The 21,765-nt window shown below is 39.2% G+C and overlaps 1 protein-coding gene across 5 annotated transcripts in view; it reads right to left on the bottom strand.

The window, feature by feature from the left end:
• Positions 1-21,765, bottom strand: part of REPS1 (RALBP1 associated Eps domain containing 1) — an 86,437-nt gene that overhangs the window by 38,698 nt on the left and 25,974 nt on the right. The gene's annotated exons all lie outside the window — the stretch shown is intronic.

Here is a 21,765-nt window from a genome sequence, read left to right as displayed (position 1 = left end):
AGCATTGACCTTACAATAAGAAGGTTATATAGTTCTCCTATTTAGTAAAATCCATGTGATAACAATTTTATCTTATTAGAATAACTATTTTTGCTCAAGAGTCCTATTTTTCAGAAACAATGTACCATCCACTCTTCATAAACACTGTACATGCAACAGGGCCCAAAGCTCCTGCAACTAACAGATTACTATGCAGCCTTTTAAAATAACAGTCATAAAACGACACAGTAAGTGGAAAAGAAGCAGGACACATAATTTTAACCACATAAACACAAATGTGAAAAGAACCAGCTATATAAAAGTTCTGTCGGCAGGTTTGTCAGGGATTAAGAGTAGGGTTTTTTCCTCTTATTTCCCAGATTGTATTTAATTGTGGTTATACTACTTTTCTTTAAACCAATTTTTGTTTGCTTTGTTTTTTTTTTAAGGCATGAAGGTCTTCAAGGATCTCCACTGACCATTCCAGTCAAGTATTTCTAGACTAGCTGTAAGTTGAGTATCAGACTAGAAAAGAGAATTTTGGGTTAAGAGATTTAATTACAATTCCAAAAGCTGGAGTAATGTCTACTGTAGACACTATACTCTTGGAATAAAATAAGCACTAAGTATCCCTGTCTCACCCTCTCAAAAGATATACATTCCTGTGGAAAGGGAGCATATTTAGTCTATTTTCTTTTTTCCTGAAACACTCAAAGACGAAGGTACGTAGATATTGTGGGTTAAGTCAGAAGTATTTACTAGAATTGCAAAACAAGCAAGGTCACAATGTCACAATCACAATAACAATTTGTTTAGGTGCACAAGAAAACACGTTTCATGTGACTGATCGTCAATGGGAGAAGTTCCTGATTCTGCCACTAAGGGGCATCACTTCTGTATAAATTTAAAAGGGCAGGGAAGATAAGGAGGGAGATTCCCATTAGCCAGCTCTGAGGAAAAGGGAGAGCTGAGAAGGCCACACAGCCTTCAAAGATGCGCAGGCGTTTTGTTAGGATCACGATCCCTACATACTATCCTTTTCTGCCCACTCACATCCTGTAAGGGATCATTACATATCTTGGCTACTTTTGCTTATAAAACAAATGTAAAACATCTAAAGTATGTCCTATATATGCTAGATAAAGGGAAGACCTAAAGGGAAATGGCATGTAGTTGGTTGGTTTATCCTTGTTACGTGCGTGTCAGGTGCCCATGGGACAGTCGGGAGGAGATGCGCAGGGAACAGTAAGAAACGCAGAGGGGGTGCTCGGAAGAAGAGGGCACTCTGCAGAGATGCGCTGCACGCCTGGGAACCACACAACAGGTGATGACTGAAGCTGAGGGAGTAAATGGAGGAGACTGCCTGCAAGCCCCAAGAGCAGCAAACGCGAATTCTGGAGACCACCAAAACCTAAGTGTAGGTGTAAAAAGGGGCCTATGAAACAATCAGTAGGAAAAAGGATCAGCAGAATGGGGAAATCAAAGGCGTAAAGAGGTTCTGGAAGGCGGAAGCCAGCCTGAAAGAAAACCACTACTGCACATACAGATGCATGGAGAAAGGTGCTGCAATGAGAAGCAACCTAGACTCACCACAAGAACAAAGTGGATACACTTGATTATGAAGTAGCTATGTGATGAGAAAACCGTACATTTAAAACCCACTGCTTACAGTACTGTTATGAGAACAAAACGCAAGACACGAAGCGTATATAGAAGTATACCCCCAAATTTATTAAGATACATACATATAAACGGTAGTGAACATGCCAGTGATTATTTCTGGGTGCTGAGAATAAGGGATATTTCTATGTTTTCTTTACATGAGCCTGTATTTACTACTAAAAATATTGCATTTTTTCAAACCAGAAAACTGATAAAAGAGAATTAGTGGGAAAAAATAAAAAAGGAAAAAAAACACATTCGATATTTTGCAAGTAGGAGGTTTTTTGCTGCCTGAACACTAGCAGAGATGCAGCAGGGTAAAACTGCGTTTGTAATGGACTAAGGAATAAACAGCAGGAATGTAAGTAGAAAGACAAGTACAAAACAGGTTAGGATGCTTGCTTCCCAAAGAAAGTAAATGTAGAAGGGTAACCTTGCTTCTCCTAAGTCTCGGAGCTAGTGAGTGGAAGAGCTGGCTCTAGAAGCCAGGTCCTTTGATTCCAAACCCAGAGCTCTTTCCAAGGGACTAGAGGGTAGTGAGGGGGAGCGGCTGGGGGTGGAAAGTAGGAGCAAGGAAGGATTCTATCTTTCTACTACACCAGGCATAACAAAATTTTAAGAGTTCATATATATCAAACTGCACCATCAGAAAGCAGGAATGAGGTTGTAAAGGGGGAGAGAAAAGGGCTCAAAGGCAAAATATTTGCAGTCATTTCTCTATGACTGATCCTGGCCACATCACTTAAAATAAATGTACTCTGTAGTCCAAGTCAGGCATAGGTGTCACTAAGGACTATCTTTCCAAGCTACCCCAATTTGAGAGACCACAAACCCTTGAAAGCAGCAGAGGAGGAAAGAAGCTGTGAATACAAATTTGTAACAATCTCTGATGAAACAGTACCAGGGGGTCTGATTTATCATCACAATCTTGTGAATTAGACAAAATTTGTCTCTAAAGAAATTTGGAATAATTCCTAGAAGCAGAATGCTGGACCAAAATATAGGTATACTTAAAAACTGCATCTGAGGGGCACCTGGGTGGCTCAGTCGGTTGATTTTGGCTCAGGTCATGATCCCAGGGTCGTGGGATTGAGCCCCAGGTCTGGCTCAGCACTGAGCATGGAGACTGCTTAAGATTGTCTCTCTCTCTCCCTCTACCCCTCTCCCCAGCTTGTGCTCTTTGTCTCTTTCTCAAAAAAAAAAAAAAAAAAATGCATTTGCTATTGCCAACTGCCTTTCAAAAAGGTCCCACTATAAATATGAGAGTGTTTCTTGATCTTCTTTTCTCCAGTAACCTGAAAAGGTTATGTATTTTTTTCTGACTTCTGTGTTACACACGTCTATACAGCTATTCCTTGCTTTAGGTTTATAATATTTAAATACCTGGGGGGCACCTGGGGGGCTCAGTCGGTTAAGCGTCTGACTTCGGCTCAGGTCACAATCTTGCGGTACGTGGGTTCGAGCCCTGTGTTGGGCTCTGTGCTGACAGCCAGCTCAGAGCCTGGAGCCTGTTTCCAATTCTGTGCCTCCCTCTCTCTCTGACCCTCCCCTGCTCATACTGTCTCTCTTTCTCAGAAATAAATAAAACATTTAAAAAAAATACCTGATAGAGTTGTTAGCCTAGCCCTTAATTTTTTTCTCATTTAGAATTTCCTGGACGATTCTCATATTATTTATTCCCTCAAATAATCTTTAGAATCATTTATCAAAATAGTGACTTTAATTGGAATGGTAATTTATTCATCATCTTTTTCCTAACAAGACCACTTCTAGTATTTTATCATTAAGCATGATCCTGGCTAACATTCTGCAACACCTGTGTTATGTTAAACGATTCCGCTAGTTCCACTCATCTAAGAGTTTTGTTTGGGGTCTTGTGTTTTCAAAAACCACAAACAGATGTTAATATTATTGTGTGCATTTTGGGGCAGAAAACTAAAAGACTGTAATTTTTCTCTTTGGTCTATTAATGTTAATAATTCTGTTAATAGAGTTCCTAACATCACCTTTGATCCCTAAAATGAGTTCCATTTAGTCAAGGTTTTATTACTTTTTCAAATTATATTTATGAAATTTTAACCACAATCTTAAAATGATTCAGCCAAAAAGTAACACTCCTATATCTGAAAGGTCTGGCAGCGGTGCTATGTTGGGTTTGTAAACACAACTAACAAGAAGCTTTACTTTTTTTCCCCTCTCTGCTCTGAAATACTTTAAATAGATTTGGAATTATACGTTCTGTAAAGATTTGGAAGAATTCACCTATGACAAGCCTGAGCAAGATCTCTGATATGTCCGTTTCTTCCATGTTAGGTGGTATCAATTAGGCAGTCTATCTCTAAAATAGTTTATAATTGGGGCACCTGGGTGGCTCAATCGATTGAATCTTTCACTCTGTATTTGGTTCATCATCTCACAGGTTTGTGAGACTGAGCACTAAATCAGGCTCACGTGTTGACAGTGCAAAGCCAGCTTGGGACTCTCTGCCTTTCTCTCTCTCTGCCCTTGCCCGGTGCTTGTGCACACTCACTTTCTTTCTCTCTCTCTCTCTTAAAAGAAACAAACATTTAAAAAGAGTAGAACATTTGATAATTTCTTGGAACATCATTTACTGCCTCCAAGTTTTGAAATTTACTATTAGTTCAGCATTATTCAAAGTAGTGTCACTCTACCTCTCCATGTTAACGTCCCCTTAGTCTAAATTATGCATATTTGTGAGCATACCTGCACAGCTGCCTAATATTGAGAACCGCTTAAAGTCCTTGATAGGATACAGATGCCCAGACCTCTTCCATTAGACTCTAACTCACCAAAGGAAACCCAGGGCTAGTTAGTGGTTGCTGGTATACTACTGATGGCTACTGAAAACCATTAAGCTTTATTTTCATGACACTGTAAAATTTACAAGCTCATATTAAAATAAATAAATAAACTGGTACTTAAGGATATGGAATTAAAGTTCCTACAATCTCCACCAGAAATAATGTTTCTTTCTTTCCATATGTTCTTCCCATTTTTCCAGCACGTATACAAACACATGAGCACACATACTTAATATACTTTTTATACATATAGGCCCATACTATGTAAGACTTTTTCACACAGTTATCACTTGAAGATATTTTTATATCAGCATACATAGATCTCTTTCAGGTTTTCTTTTCCCCCATAGCATCCCATGCATGGATCTATCTATTACAAATTAACCAATCCCTACTGATGGGACATTTAAGGTTTTCCAGCTTTCTATTACAAATAGTGCTATAAACAGTCCAGTGCATGAATCTGCAGAACTGCAGGACAAATTTCTAGAAATGGAATATACTTTAAAATGTAGCACAGTCAAGTTCTACAAACTCTGAGGGATTGGACTGTCTTACTAACCAGCACAGAATCTTGGCTGCTGGTCTGAGACAGGAGAGAAGCTGAAGTTTTCATTAATTTTCTTGGCGTCACAACAATAGCAATGCTAAATAAGGCAGTACCGACTTCTTTTCTGAACACTCTGTTCCATAATACTTATCAAAAAGCCACTAACTTCCAGGAAGAAAAGATAAACTAGACTGTAGTTCATTTTAATACTTACAGAGATCAATGTGGTTAGGGAATCATTCTGTATAATTTATATGGTACTTGAGTTATATTACTTTACTGTGTCTGTTTCCTCCTATGGAAACCTGGGAAAATAATATACTCCCTCTTATGACTGCTGTGAGAATTCAATTAGACCATATTTAATAAAACACAAAAGTGTCTGATTCACAAATATACTAATTATTTTTTTTAATCAACTACCCTGATCATAAATGGACTTTATTCAGTCAAGGACTTCAGAGACTAAGTCATTCTTTTTTCTTTTTTTTTAATGTCTTGATTTTATTTTGAGAGAGAGAAACAGAGTGTGAGTGGGGGAAAGGCTGATAGAAAGGGAGACACAGAATCCGAAGCAGGCTCCAAGCTCTGACCTGTCAGTACAGAGCCTAACACGGGGCTCAAACCCACGGACTGTGAGATCATGACCTGAGCCAAAGTCGGTTGCTTAACCGACTAAGCCACCCAGGCGCCCCACTAAGTCATTCTTGAAAACCACATTCTCTTGACAGCCAAGAGCTAATGTCTTTAAGCACCAAAGTGGGTTTTATTATAGTTTTTCATAAAAAGTCTTCTAAAATATAAGATGCTTCAAGGCTTCATAAGTATTCTGAAGTTCTGGTTTAAGACAATATACTGAGCACAGGAAGTTACCTCCTCTCCCTTCACAAATCTTATTAAAATTATACTAAGGGAATAAATCCACAAAAATAAATGAGAGAAGGGGCAACAATGAGCAGGCAGGAAATCTCAACAAATTTTAGCAGTCGGAGAGCAGATGGAGTCAGGCCTAATAAAGTAGGTGGAAGAAATAAGTGCCAGGAGTACGTATGGAGAGAATCAATTTGTCCTGCAAAATCCAGGGCCTCACCCAGAAATGCCAGGTATGACTCAGGGTGAGACTGGGACAGAGATGAAGATCCCTATCTCTACAGCTGCTCACAGAATACTAGCAACCAGACTTTACCCTCCAAATATATACAAACAAAAAGCTCTATCTCTAAAGAATGAAATGCAGGGGAAGTACTAGGTCAGCTGATATGGACAGGGGTTGTTGCCCCAGGGAAAAGCTTCTGTTTTTGGCATTTAGCAATTCAGTAAGAGTCAGCATCTGACCTACTCTTTCCAAGTACACAGAGCTCAGTTATTCTGTTCCTGCATTAAATATAAACAGGTTGCCAAAGATCAACAGGCAACTGTGGAAAACCTACATAATGCAAGAAAACTGTCAAGTTTAAAAACAGGGAAAAAAACTCTGAGGGAAAGATATAATTCAAGAAAGAAAGAGCACTTAAAAATACTCTAGTGAGTATCCTCTGACATATTTCAGACAATAATGCATCCATAAAACAGGAACAGGATACTATGAAAAAGGAACAATAAAAGAACAAGATGTCAGGAAACATACAAAGTTCAGCTGAAATACTAGAAGATAAAGATTTCTCCAGAAGTAGAAAGGGGAAGGGTGAATTAGAAAATAAGTGAGAGGGGTGCCGGGGTGGCTCAGCCAGTTAAGTGTCCAACTTTATTTAGCTCAGGTCATGATCTCACGATTAGTGAGTTCAAGCCCCGCATAGGGCTCTGTGCTGACAGCTCAGAGCCTGGAGCCTGCTTCAGATTCTGTGCCTCCCTCTCTCTCTCTCTCCTCTGCTCTCATGCTCTCTCTTTCAAAAATAAACAAACATTGAAAAATAAAAGAAAATATGTGAGAAAAACAAAGAATTTGAGGACAAAATTTATTTAAAAGAGTTCTAAAAAATGCAGAGAAAACAGAATTACAGAACAAGAGATTTTCCCCAAATCTAAGAACAACAAGCTTTCAGACTGAGAGTCTAGTGATTGCTCAACAGAACAGGTTAAAGAAATCCTGAACCCATTATGCTGGAGCTTCAGGACAGCAAAGGTAAATAAAACAAATCCTAAGAGCACCTGGAATCTGCGGAAGGGAAGAGGGTAAGGGGAGAGGTACTGATCACTAGTAAAAAATATTAACTGCACTGGAATCAGACTTCTCCTCAGTATCACTGAACAACAGAAAATAATAAAGCAACACCCTCAAGGTTCTAAGAAAAAAATATTTTCAACCTAGAATTCTGTATCCAAACTAGCATCAAGATGATGAAAAGAAGAGACACTTTCGTTGATGCAGAAATAAAGTTTATCTCCTGTGAACTCTTTCTTGAGAAAATATCTGAGGGTGTTATTCAGCAGAATTTAGAGACAGAGCATCCAGGGAAAAAGCAGATACACAGCAAGAAAGCAGGGAAACAAGGCTGCAGGGGACAGCTATGCAACTGCCCTGGGGAAGCAACCAGTCCAGATTAAGTGATATGACAGAAAGCTCCAGAAAGATTTCAGAAATAATAAAGGGGAAGAAGTTGAGATGAAGGAAAACTGCAAAAAAAAAAAAAAAAAGGCAATTGAGAAAGTTTGGAGGGGGAAAGCTGTGGAAGAATGTAATCTCGCGGTGCCTGGGTGGCTCAGTCAGTCAAGTGTCAGACTTCAGCTCAGGTCATGATCTCGCAGTTCGTGAGTTGGAGCCCCACACTGGACTCTGTGCTGACAGTCAGAGCCTGGAGTCTGCTTTGGATTCTGTGTCTCCCTCGCTCTCTGCCCCTTTCCTGCTTGTGCTCACGCGCGCTCTCTCTCTCTCTCAAAATAAAAACATTTAAAAAAATAATCAAAAAAGAATGTAATCATAGTACTATATTATAGTACCGCATCTGCAGTAAAAATACTTATATCTTCATAATGTAAATACATTTTTATTTTTTAAAAAAGTCAGAATATATTAAACAATTAAGAATTATGGTTTTAGGGGCACCTGGGTGGCTCAGTAGGTTTAGGGTCTATTGATTTTGGCTCAGGTCTTGATCTCTCAGCTGGAGAGAGATCTCTCCCTACCCAGCTTGAAGTCTGCTTAAGATTCTCTCTCCCTCTCCCTCTACCCCCACTCCCCCCACACGTGTGCATGGCGTGCGCACTCTCTAAAAAAAAAAAAAATTATGGTTCTAGAACAATGTGTAAATGTTCTCAATATTAAATATGTAAAAGTAGAGCTAACAAGTTTGAAACTCTTCTTAGATCTGTAAGAAAAGTCAGGTCACAGAGCAAACCGCTGGCTCCCTAAACTGAAGACTAACAGAAGGCAGATACAAGGAATCACAACTTACTAGAGGTGAAACCCATCAGCATCAACCTCTTTGCGACCAGTGTCAGGGAAGAAAAGACTGAGGTGTAACTGATTAATTGCTATGGGCTCAGGGTGTACAAATCTGAGATAAAAACTTCTGGGGGACCTCGTTAGAGGGAGACCCCATTACACTGTTGAGTTTTACCTCTTGGAGCTCTACCAAGTTCTCACAATGAATATGAGAGAAAAATCCCCTTGCGCTTCTGGCAGAGAGAAGGAAAAAAGGCACCATTTTGTAATCTACTAGGAATCTACTTTTTCTTCTCAACAAAGCTTATCCTCAAGAGAACCTATTTAACCAGAGCCTAACTTGCCCAGGTTTATTAGAGCCTAACTGACCTGGAGGAAGGGAAATACCCAGCTCTAGCCTATTCTATCTACCTTGTCCCATGTAAAGTGGAGATAGGTGGGACTGAGAAGCAGCTGCAAAATTCGCAGGTTTAGTACAAGACCTGAGGCATAGTCTTAAGACTATAGAATGCTACCTCTCTCCCCCCACCTTAATGTATTTACAGTAGTTCATTAACCCAGTACATCATGTCTGGCTATCAAGGAAAAAAAAACAAAAACAAGAAAACAGATAAGACATACTGAAAGGCGAAACAAACAAAACCCCCAAACGCCCACAATCTGAAGACACAGAGCAAGCATTAGAACCAGTCTCAGATATGGCAGAGATGCTGGGATTATTAGATCAGGAATTTAAAGCAACTATGATTAATATGTGAAGGGCTCTAATGGATAAAGAAGACAGCATGCAAGAACAGATAGGCAGTGTAAGTAAAGAGATTGAAATTCTATGGGAAAAAAAAACAAAAAAAATGCTATGTAAAAGAAGTGAAGGAGGAGTCTTTGATGGGCTTTATTACTAGACTGGACACAGATGAGGAAAGAATCCTCAAGGCTTGAGGATATCCCAATAGAAACTTCCAAAACTGAAATGCAACAAGGAAAAGAAAACTGAAAAAAAAATTCAAGAACTGTGGGACAACTAAGAAGGTAAAACAACTGTGTAATAAGAAGACAAGAGGAGAAGAATGAACAGAAGTAGTATCTGAAAAATAATGAGTGAGAATTTCCCCAATTTAATAAATGTTAGACACTAAACCACAGATTCAGGAAGCTAAGAGAATACCAAGCAGGGTAAGTGCCCCAAAAAAGTAGACCTAAGCCCTTTAAAAAAAATTACTCCAGAGGCACCTGGGTAGCTCAGTCAGTTAAGTGTCCGACTCTTGGTTCTGACTCTGGTCAGTCATGATCTCACAGTTAGAGAGTTCGAGCCCAGTTCTGGCTCCGCTCAGGGGCGCCTGCTTGGGATTCTTTCTCTCTCTGCCCCTCCCCTATCGCTCTCTCTCTCAAAAATAAACAAACTTAAGAAGAAATGAACTCTACAGGCACCTGGGTGGTTCACTTGGTTAAGCGTTGGACTCTTTATTTAGGCTCAGTCATGGTCTCACGGTTTGTGAGTTCAAGCCCTCATTGGGCTCTATGCTGACAGTGCAGACCCTGCTTGGCTTTCTGTCTCCCTTCTCTCTGTGCCTCTCCCCTGCTTGCTCGCTCTCTCTCTCTCTCAAAAATAATAAAAATAAACCTAAAATTAATTAATTAATTAACTAAATGTAAACCTAAATGTAAAACCAAAACTATAAAACTTCTAGAAGATAACATAAGAGGAAAACCTGATGACTTTTTATATACAACACCAATGTCATGATCCATGAAAGAAATAATTAATAAGCTGGACATCTGCTCTTCAAAAGATAAGGTCAAGAGAATGAGAAGATAAGCCACAGACCAGGAGAAAATATTTGCAAAAGATTTATCTAATAAAGGACTGTTATCCAAATATACAAAGAACGCTTAAAACTCAACAGTTAGCAAACTAAAAACCTGATTAAAAGATGGACCGAAGACCTTAAGAGACACCTCACCAAAGAAGACACACAGAAGGATGGGGCGCCTGGGTGGCTTAGTCGGTTAAGCGTCCAACTTTCGCTTAGGTCATGATCTCGCGGTTCGTGGGTTCGAGCCCCGCGTCGGGCTCTGTGCTGACTGCCAGCTCAGAGCCTGGAGCCTCTTTCAGTCTGTGACTCCCTCTCTCTGACCCTCCCCTGCTCACGCTGTCTCTCTCGCTCTCTCTCTCTCTCTCCTAGAAATAAATAAAAATATTTAAAAAAAAAAAAGAAGACAGAAGGAAAATAAGCATATGAAAACATGCTCTACGTCATATACCATCAAATAAATACAAATGAGGACAATGAGACACTGCTACAAATCTATTAAACTGGCCAAAGTCAGGAACACTGACAATACCACATGCTGGTGAGTCTAGGGAGCAACAGGAGCTCTCGTTCCAGAGGGAATACAAAATGTTACAGAAGCAATTTCTTACACTAAATGTACTCTTGCCATACCCATCCCACACAGCAATCACTCTCCTAAAGAAGCTGAAAACTCATGTCCACACCAAAACCTGCACACAGATATTTATAGCAGCTTTATTCGTAATTACCCAAACTTGGAAGTAACCAAAATATCCTTCAGTGATTGAATGGATAAAGCATGGGACATCCAGATAACGGAATGTTATGAAATGAACTATGAAGCCATGAAAAGACATGGAGGAATCTTACACATATAATACTAAGTGAAAGAATCCGAAAAGACTACATTATGTATGATTCAACTAAGTGGCATTCTAGAAAAGGCAAAACTATGGAGACAGTAAAAAGATCAGTAATTGCCAGGGATTGAAGTGGGGGTGGGGGGGGATTAAACACTGAAACATTTAGGGTTCTTACAGCAATGAAAATACTCTGACTGTATGCTACCATAATAAGGCGTACATGTCATTCATTATACGTTTGTCCAAGACCACAGAATGTATAAGGCCAAGAGTGAATCCTAGTGTAAACTGTGACCTTTGGGTGATTATGAGGTCAGTGAAGGTTCATCAGTTGTCACAAATTTACCACTCTGGTGAGGGAATAGCGATAATGGTGGGGGCTGGGCCTGTGGGGGGGCAGATGGTATATGGAAAATACACCTTCAGCTCAATTTTGCTGTGCATGTTAAATTACTCGATAAAATAAGGTCTGTTTTTGTTTTTTAAAAAAAGGCATGGACTCATATTCTCAACTGAAAACAAGAATTAATAGGACAAGAAGCAAAGTTTGAAGCTAAATGTAACAAAATTTTGGCAAAGAACAGAAATAACTTAAATGAAATCCTCACTGTGTAACAAGGTAATGTCTAAAATTGATAAACCAAAATAAAGTGGGAATTTGTAAAAATATGGAAATAATCATCAAATAGTTTAATACGTTCAAAGTGGTTTCTATAGGAAACAATATGAAGTATAAGAAAGGGGAAAGAGGAGAGGAAACTTGTTTTTATAAAGCCCTTACAGTCCCTGATTTTTTCATCACGTGCAGATTATTTTGATGAAAACCAAAAGCATATAGTTTTAAAAGATCAAGTTAATAGACTCATTATTTTTGACAACATAGATTTTAGAAACAAATTAGTATACTGTCGTATATTGCAGTTACTTATTTAAAGCTAAGAAAAAGTGGAATGCTTTTCTCCACCTAATGGACTAACACTACTAACTGGGTTTTTGTTTTGCTCTGTTCTTTTTAATGATTTGTGACTTTCTCCTCGTTGCCAAGCTCTTACTTTGGCTCTGTCAGTCTTTCCAGTTGCTGGCCTCCTGCCTTGCACTCCATGGCTTAGAAATAGAACCAAGCTTTTAAAACCATATAAAACAAGAATAAATAGTTCTTTAATGGTTATAACTAAAAGCTTGCCAAAGAGCAAAGTATTCGAGTATTATATTTTACTTCTGGATATACAAATATAGTGGTGGTGGTAGGTGTGTTGGTTAAGGGGCGAGGTTAACATTTATTGAGAACACATAATGCTAAGCACAATCCTAATTACTCAAAGTGTTCCCTTCTAATCCTAAAAACAACGGGGCAGAATTGGTATCATTATAATTTTACAGAGCAAGAAAGAGAATCAGACTGGCCAAGTAACTAAGGCCAGAGGACCCGAAGGGCAGAGCTATAATTCAAAGTTATGCCTGTAATCTTCTACCAAGACACGCTGTCCGTTGTCGTTTCCCCAAGATAACGTTGGCTTCCTCAGGGCAAGTACCCTCACTAACTCCTAAAGCATGTCTTCTAGTCCAGATGCCTTGTACACAGTGACAACGGAAGGGGAGTTTACATGTGTAATCCTAGGCTCGGAACATGAGGTCCGGGAATGCTAACAACAATAAAGGTGTAGAGAAGCTATTTCTTATTTGAAATAAGAAAAGATCAAAGTAGATGTCAAATTACACATATAAACCTAAATCCATGAGAGGAATTTCAAAATATACGAATACAGAAAAAAGAGAATGAGGAATACATTGTAACTACACATAGTATGGAGAAGCATCTGCGTATATTCTCTCCAAGATGAAATTTTATGGGTGTTTAATAAGACTGACTCTTGAACAACACAGGAATTAGGAGAGCCAAACCCCCATGCAATCTAAAATAAACTTATAACTTTTGACTTCCTAAAAACTTAATAATCTACTCTTGACCAGAAGCCTTACCAGTAACAAAATCAATTAATACATATTTTGTATATTATATGTATTATACTCTGCATTTTTACAATAAACTTGAGAAAGGCAAATGTTCTTAAGAAAATCATAAGTAAAATAGAATACATTTAGAGTACTGTACCTATATTTATTAAAAAAAAATCTGTAAGTGAACCCACCCTATTCAAATCCATATTGTTCAAGGGTCAACTGTATAATAAAATAGAAAATAAAATCTTCCCTTTATAGTTATTATCAGGTTAAAAATAAGGTGACTCATTGTTTTTAAAATGAAAGGTTAGGTGGGACTGCATCAGCGGCAAAGCAGACTGTGTTTGCTGGCTTCAAGCAAACAGCTTAGTCTACATACATGCACTACCTATATCTGGCTACCCAAACCAGTGTGTTTTTATTGTTCCACTAACTTGTTAGACTAGTCTCTACACCATTCTGACTCATTAGCTTTACTAACATGGGAATATCTGTAATGAAGATTCACATTTACTAGAGAATCAGAAGAAAGTAGAGAACAATTATACTCAGTACCTATGATTAGAAAGGCTATTTACTTGTTATCATACTTAATGATCAGAAGAACCCTCTAATGTTGGCTACCAGTATCCCCAGTTAAAAGGAAAGGAAGACAAGAATAATAAGGGGCAAGGCCAGAATTCAAAGTCTTATTTTTTGTTAATTTTTTAAATTTTTTATTTAAAAAATTTTGTATTGTTTATTTTATTTTTGAGAAAGAGAGAGAGTGAGAGAGAGCAAGCATGAGTAGGAGAGGGACAGAGAGAGGGGGAGACATTGAATCTGAAGCAGGCTCCAGGTTGTGGGCTGTCAGGACAGAGCTCTATGTGGGGCTTTAACTCACTAACCGCGAGATCATGACCTGAGCCAAAGTTGGATGCTTACCTGACTGAGCCACCCAGGCACCCCTTTTAACAAGTTTTTTAAAAGTTTATTTATTTAGAGAGAGAAAGAGAGAGAAAGGGAGCTAACATGTACAAAAGCAAGCAGGGGAAGGGACAGAGAGAGGGAGAGAGAGAGAATCCCAAGCAGGCTCTGCACTGCCCACAGAGCCAGATGGAGGGCTCAATCTCAGGCCCTGAGATCTTGGACCTGAGCTGCAATCAAGAGTCAGACGCTCACCTGACTGAGATATGCAGGCACCCCAGGATTCAAAGACTTGCTGGTCTTAAGCTCCAGTCCCAGCTGTCTCCAAGGCACAGCTAAGCAGAACTCTTAATACTGGCGTGCTCATGGAACAGTACAGTAGTTCCAAAATGTATTCCAAAGAACATCAGTCAAGCTAAAGACTCTGTAGTTAAAGAAGGTGAGATATTTTACAGCCCCCTTGGAGAATGCACACTGCATCTTTAAACCATGAGACACTAAAAATATCCTATAGTCTAGAAATAAACCCTCTTTTGGTTTCGGTTCAACGAAAATGCTTCAGAGCTAGTAGTCCATAGATCAGATGCTTGGTATAAAGCACTTTGGGAATCAATGCTGTAGATCTCAGAGAAGTTATGTTCACATATTTTGATCTCAAAATCCCTTATACATGCTTTAAAGAATTATTGAGAAAAAATGTTTTGATAAACAGTTATTGGGGCACCTGGGTGGCTCAGTCGGTTGAGGGTCTGACTTTGGCTCAGGTCATGATCTCATGGCTCATGGGTTTGAGCCCCACATCAGGCTCTGTGCTGACAGCTAGCTCAGAGCCTGGAGCCTGCTTCGGATTCTGTGTCTCCCTCTCTCTCTGACCCTCCCTGCTCACACTGCCTCTCTCTCAGAAATAAATAAAAACATTAAAAAACAGTTATTGAAGACTCCCCCAAAGTTTGTGGGTTGTATTTATTGATGTTTACCATATTAGAATTTCATGCTTTAAAAAATTACTGAGAAAAAAAGTTTCAATAAACAGTTATTGAGGACTCCCCCAAAGCTTTTGTGGGTTATTTATTGATATTTACCATATAAGAATTTAAACTGGGAAATTTGAGAATATGTATCTATAAATTCATTTAAAAATAAGAACAATCTCATTACCTGTAACATAAAATTTTATGAAAATAACTTATTTCCCAAAATTAAAAAAAAAAAAAAAAGAAAACAGTATGGGGGCACCTGGCTGGCTCAGTCAATAGAGCATGTGACTCATGATCCTTGGGTCATGAGTTCAAGCCCCACAGTGGGCACACATTAAAAAACCAAAACAAAAACAGAACTGAGTGAAAAGAGTACATTGTTTTTTATATAAGCAAATTTTCCTTAATATAAGATTCTCATATCTACTTCATATTTGATTTATTGAAATATGATGCTTTATTTCAACTATAAGAGAACACTCACTTCATGAGGATTTGTATTGGAAAACAGAGGCTGATTTATATAGCCTTTTCAGATAATTTTGACTTAATGTTTTGATACTACACCAAAACTCAACAAATGGTAATTGCTTAAAGTTTAGTTGCAATATGGAATCCAAAGCCTTATCAATAAACCTTTTTGCATATCCTACATTTAAACTGCATTGGCATCCCTATCAAAACACCACCAGCATTTTTCACAAAGCTAGAACAAATAATCAATCCTAAAATATGTATAGAACCACAGAAGACCCTGACTAGCCACAGCAATCCTGAAAAAGAAGAGCAAAGCTGGAAGCATCACAGTTCTAGACCTGGCACTGTACTACAAAACTGTAAAACTGTCATCATCAAGACAGTATGGTCCTGGCACAAAAAAAGACACACAGGTTAATGGAACAGAATAAAAAACCCAGAAATGGACCCGCAACTATATGGACAACTAATCTGTGATAAAGCAGGAAAGAATATCCGGGGATGAAAAAGTCTCTTCAGCAAAAGGTGTTGGGAAAACCGGATAGCAACAAGAATGAACCTGGACCACTTTCTTATACCATACACAAAAGTATATTTAAAACTGCTGAAAGACCTAAATGAGGTGAGACAGGAAACCATCAAGATCCTACAGGAGAACACAGGCAGCAAGCTCTCTGACCTGGGCTGTAGCAATTTACTGGACACGTTGCTGGAGGCAAGGGAGACAGAGCAAAAATGAATGACTGGGACTTCATCAAGATAAAAAGCTTCTGCACAGCAGAAGAAATAATCAAGAAAACTAAAAGACAGTATACAGAATGGGAGAAGATATTTGCAGATGACATATGGCATAAAGGGTTAGTATCCAAAATCTGTAAAGAACTTATCAAACTCAACACCCAAAAAACAAATAATACAGTTAAGAAATAGGCAGAAGACAGACATTTTTCCAAAGAAGACCTCCAGACGGCTAACAGGCACATGAAAAGGTGCTCAACATCACATCATCAGCGAAATACAAATCAAACCCACCCTGGTGAGATACCACCACCTCACACTTGTCAGAATGGCTACAATTGACAACACAAAAAACAACAAACGTTGGCGAGGATGTGGAGAAAGGGGGACACTTTTGCACTGTTGGTGGGAATGGAAACTGGTACAGTCACTCTGGAAAACGGTATGGAAATTCCTCAAAAAATTAAAAATAGAACTACCTTATGATCCAGCACTACTACATATTTATGCAAAGGAGACAAAACCAGATTCAAAGGGGTGCATGCACCCCTATTTTTATCGCAGCCTTATCAACAATGGCTAAACTATGGAAAGAGCCCAAGTGTCCATCAACTGATGAATGGATAAAGATGTGGTACATACATACAATGGACTATTACCCGGCCATCCAAAAGCTGAAACTTTTCCATTTCCAATGACATGGACAGAGCTAAAATGTATTATGCTAAGCAAAATAAGTCATTCAGAGAAAGATAAATATCCTATTATTTCACTCACAGGGAAATTTAAGGAACAAAACAGATGAACATATGGGAACGGGGGAAAAGAGAGGGAGGGAAGCCACCATAAGAGACTCTTAACTATAGAGAACAAACTGAGAGTTGATGGAGGGAGGTGGGGGAGGTGTGTGTGGGCTAAATGGGTGATGGGCATTAAGGAGGGCACTTGTTATGATCAGCACTGGGTGTGACATGTAAGTGATGAATCACTAAATTCTACTCTTAAAACCAGTATTACACTATATACTACCTGGTTAGAATTTAAATAAAATTTGAAAAAAAATAAAATGCATTGGTGTACCTGGTACAGTGCATCCTGCATTGGTCATTTGTGAACTATTAGTTTACTGAATTATGTAGACCTTCCAAATATTGACACATTTCATTTATAAAATATTTTAAAAATCACATTTGTTAATATCCCTACTGATTTCATCAGAAAAGTCATGAAATAGGAAGCAGTCACGCACATGGTTGCAGACCTAAGTTTTTCAAAATTCTAATTTTTTCCAGAAAGCTTGAATTTTATCATTAGTAGTAAGAAGCACCAGTTGTTTTATTAGGCACACTTTCTTCACTTTCAAGAAAATATCTGCCCAATATCCAACCTAGCTGTTTCTCCAAGAAAAATGGTATTGCATGGAAAAATAGTACAGCTCACAACTCAAATAAAGCACTTTTCCTTAAGACTATCCTCATACTTTAGTATACAGCAGTGCTTTATGCATACTTAACATTTCATTACACGACATACTAAAAGACATATACTTAAGCATTAAAATTTAATAAAATAAATTTTTTTCTATACCTAGAACATTCTTAAGTGAACTGACTACTGTACAGCCAGAAAGAACACAATAGTAGTAAAGTTTGGTAATTACACTGATTTGTGCTAAGGAACCGGCAGTTTCATCTATCACTACTTTTGCCCTATCAACACAAATATCAACATGAGGAGGGGGAAGCACACATCATCTTACTGTTCATATAAAAATAATTACAAAAAAAAAAAAAAAAAGCCTTCACAAGCAAAGCAGAGCCCAACGCAGGGCTTGAACTCACCACTCTGAGATCCAGACTGGAGCTGAGATAAAGCTGGACGTTTAACCAACTGAGCCACCCAGATGCCCCAGCATAAAAATAATTTGCCCTCACATCAGGGATTTACAGAAAGGTACACCGTGTTGTTCTACAGAGTGAGAACAGAGAACAGTGCCAGTAGGACCTCTTGCTTTGATGCCAATGCTCTCTACTCCCTGCCCTAGAACAGCCATTGAAAACACACCGTCAACAGGTGCAAACAAGTAACATCCACCAGTGACACCGGCCAGGTAGGGGATGCGATGCGCTGAGGAGAGCAGATCTGAAGGAAACAACGGCCACAAAGTGCTAGCTAACTGCTGCTAGAGAGAAGAGCTGCCAAGTGATGCCATCTTTTTTTCTAAAGCTGGAAATCTGGAGTTTTGCTATGACATGTTCTCAATTTTAAATGCTAATGTGGACTCAAAATAATTTTTAAGACATACGCTGGCTGGTGAACCATCCATCTACATGTGCTGTACCAAAGGGTGTTCTACAGTTAATAGCAGAGAAACAGCATGGGGCGCCCGGGTGGCTCCATCGGTTAAGCTCAGGTCAGGTCGTGATCTCGTGGTTTATGGGCTCAAGCCCCGCCCCTGTCAGGCTCTGTGCGATGGCACAGAGCCTGCTTGGGACCCATCTCCCTCTCCCTCTGTCCCTCTCCTGCTAGCACGCGCTCTCTCTCAAAAAATAAGTAAAGGGAAGGGGAAGGAGAAGGGGAAGGGGAGGGGGAGGGGAGGGGAAGGCAAGGCAAGGCAAGGCAAGGCAAGGCAAGGCAAGGCAAGGCAAGGCAAGGAAAATAGCATAAAATCAATGCCAAACCTACAATTGTCCTTTCAGGTCCCCTAGCAAGCAGGGTAGGGAAAAAGTGAGACCAAATTTCAGGAACGATAATCATTTACATAGGCATTATTACATATTAACCTGTCCTGCTTAGATAATGGTCCTAGAGTGTTTCAGGCTATCTAAGATTCTTTTTTTTTTAACTTTTTTTTTTTTTTTTTTTTTTAAATTTCTAGGAGAGAGAGAGAGAGAGACAGCATGAGCAGGGGAGGGTCAGAGAGAGAGGGAGTCACAGACTGAAAGAGGCTCCAGGCTCTGAGCTGGCAGTCAGCACAGAGCCCGACGCGGGGCTCGAACCCACGAACCGCGAGATCATGACCCAAGCGAAAGTCGGACGCTTAACCGACTAAGCCACCCAGGCGCCCCAGGCTATCTAAGATTCTGTATGCAGACACACACACACACACAATATGAATATATATATACACACACACATATTCTCAGGCCATTAATGAATCATTATATAATGGTTTTATATAAGATCTTGTTACCTGGCAAAGTGACTCAAGGTATTGAGACAATTGTAGAGTAACCAAGGAAAATTAATGCTAAGAAAATGTGTTACCTCACCCTTCACTGGTCTGTCAGTACAATCCTTACACACTGATTCGCACAGTATAAATAATACAAGAATTCTGAAACACCTCTTCCTCTTTTCCTTCTGCATATCAAGACTGCTCCTGCTTCAGGGAGCTTGCCCTTACTCTCCCCTCTGTATGCTTTCCCCTCAAATCTTTGCTTGGCTGGCTTCTTCTGCTAGACAGGTCTTAGCTCAAGCGTCATAATCTCAGAGACCTTTCTAGAGCACCCTACTGTTTACAAATTTATTGTCAACATCTTCCACAAGAATGAGACTCCAGAGAACAGTGGATGAACTCCATTTGCACAAGTATCAATGTTTGTTGGCTGAGAGAATAAATGAAAGAAATATTTTTTAAATATTTATTTATTTTTTGAGACAGAGAAAGACATAGTCTGAGTGGGGGAGGGGCAGAGAGAGAGAGGGAGACACAGAATCCAAAGCAGGTTCCAGGCTCTGAGCTGTCAGCACAGCGTCCGACATGAAGCTTGAACCCACAGACCGTTGAGATCATGACCTGAGCCAAAGTTGTACGCTCAACTGACTGAACCACCCAGGCTCCCAAAAGAAATATTTTTTAATCAACTTTGCTGCAGTCGCTATCCACTTCTATATATAGGCTACCAAATCAACAATCCTAATATACAGCTCTAAATACTATTTATTATATTTAAAAAAACAAACTTCTAAGTCTATTTTTCAAGATTCTCCATATTATAGTCCCAAAATTCTTTCCTGAGTCTGGCTTCGGCCAATCTAGACTGGACTATCCTATCTTCATACCTCTGGTTTTCTCTCAGCAGATCACCTATGTCTGCCTATTAAAATTATACTCCTTCCTTCACAAACACCTTAAGAGCCTCCTCCTTCCTGTAACATTTTTTATCCAGGAACCTCCATGATCAAATGACTTTTTCTTTGTACTTGTACTCCAGCTTCTACCATTTGAATTACTTGAATTATCTGTGTAAGTATGTTAACCAACCACATACTTCTGGATACCCCCCTCCTTCCACTAAGCTCCTTGGGGGCAGAGACTATCACTTAGTCATACCAGAACCAACGCAAGACCTGGCGCTGTACTGTGAACATGGCAGGCACTTAGTGCAGAAGGGAAGCGCTCCCTCATGGTGCCCAAACCCGCCTGATTTACCATATTCATTCTATTAGTCTTCATTTGAATTAATATTTCTTTTTTCTTTTCCTTTTCTTTATTTTTTCTTTATCTGGCATAAGAATTAAATCTTTCTTACTTGGGGACTCCTTGGGTGGCTCAGTCAGTTAAGTGTCTGGCTTTGGCTCAGGTCATGATCCCAGGGTTTGTGAGCTCACACCCCACACTGGGCTCTCTGCTGTCAGTGCACAGCCCACTTTGGATCCTCTGTCTCTGCTCCTCCCTCTCCCCCTCCATCTCTCTCTCTACCCCCTGCAAAAATAAACAAACATAAAAAAAATCTTTCTTACTTGGAAAGATCATTTTTACCATTTCCTTAAAAGTTAAATATTTTCTAATACTAAACACTGGTTGATTTGTCCAAAGTAATTTAGATTACACACAATCCTCGCACACTGCACATCACCTTCACCACTGCAATACATCGTGGCAAGCAGAAAAGGTTAAAGTCAATGGCAAAGACAGGGGCAAACATCAAACCCCATTTGCTGCATTAAGACTTAATTTCCTTTCAAACACTGCTGTCCACACAGAGGATGTTTAGTTTGTTTACAAAGTATGTAGACACACTAATCTCTAGTATTTTCCTTTGCTATAAAAGCAATTTAAATATGCTACCAGTCCACCTAACAGGTGGGTAACTCATATCCATTACTACACTCAGGAAGCATGTTTGCATTCCTAAATGACTTTAGCTATCACTTTGTGGCCAGCTCCACTGCCAATGCCCTAGTAAACACAGATCTAAGTGACATAGAACCTCACCAACCTTTTCGAGATACTCTGAAGTTGTACTTGTGCAAATATCTCATCTCACTTTTGCCACATCACTTCTGTATCCCAAACTCTTAGTGCTTATTGCTCTGCTTATGCAATTCCAACAATCTTTGATTTCAAACTTGCAGTCCAAGATCACACGGCTTCTTTGCCTTCTCCTGCTATGACTTTATCTTAACACTTCCATAAATGAATAGGCATTCTCTTGATTTTTTTCTCTTTCACTTGTACCTTCATGCATAACTTCCATTTCATATTTCAGCCATGTTTCTATCCTCTTAAGGATGAGTTTTCCACATCCTTCCCCAACAGTACGTCCTTAGGTAAAATAAAAAACTGTTTATATATTGTTGTGTTGACAATGGCACACATTATTTTACAGACCATCTCAAAAATACGAAATGTATAAAATTTGTCACAA

Source organism: Crocuta crocuta, unplaced genomic scaffold (genome assembly GCF_008692635.1).
Source record: "Crocuta crocuta isolate KB4526 unplaced genomic scaffold, BGI_CrCroc_1.0 scaffold25, whole genome shotgun sequence".
In the NCBI taxonomy this organism is placed as follows: domain Eukaryota; kingdom Metazoa; phylum Chordata; class Mammalia; order Carnivora; family Hyaenidae; genus Crocuta; species Crocuta crocuta.
Note: the sequence above shows the minus strand (reverse complement) of the source record. Positions and strands in the feature narration are given on the sequence as shown.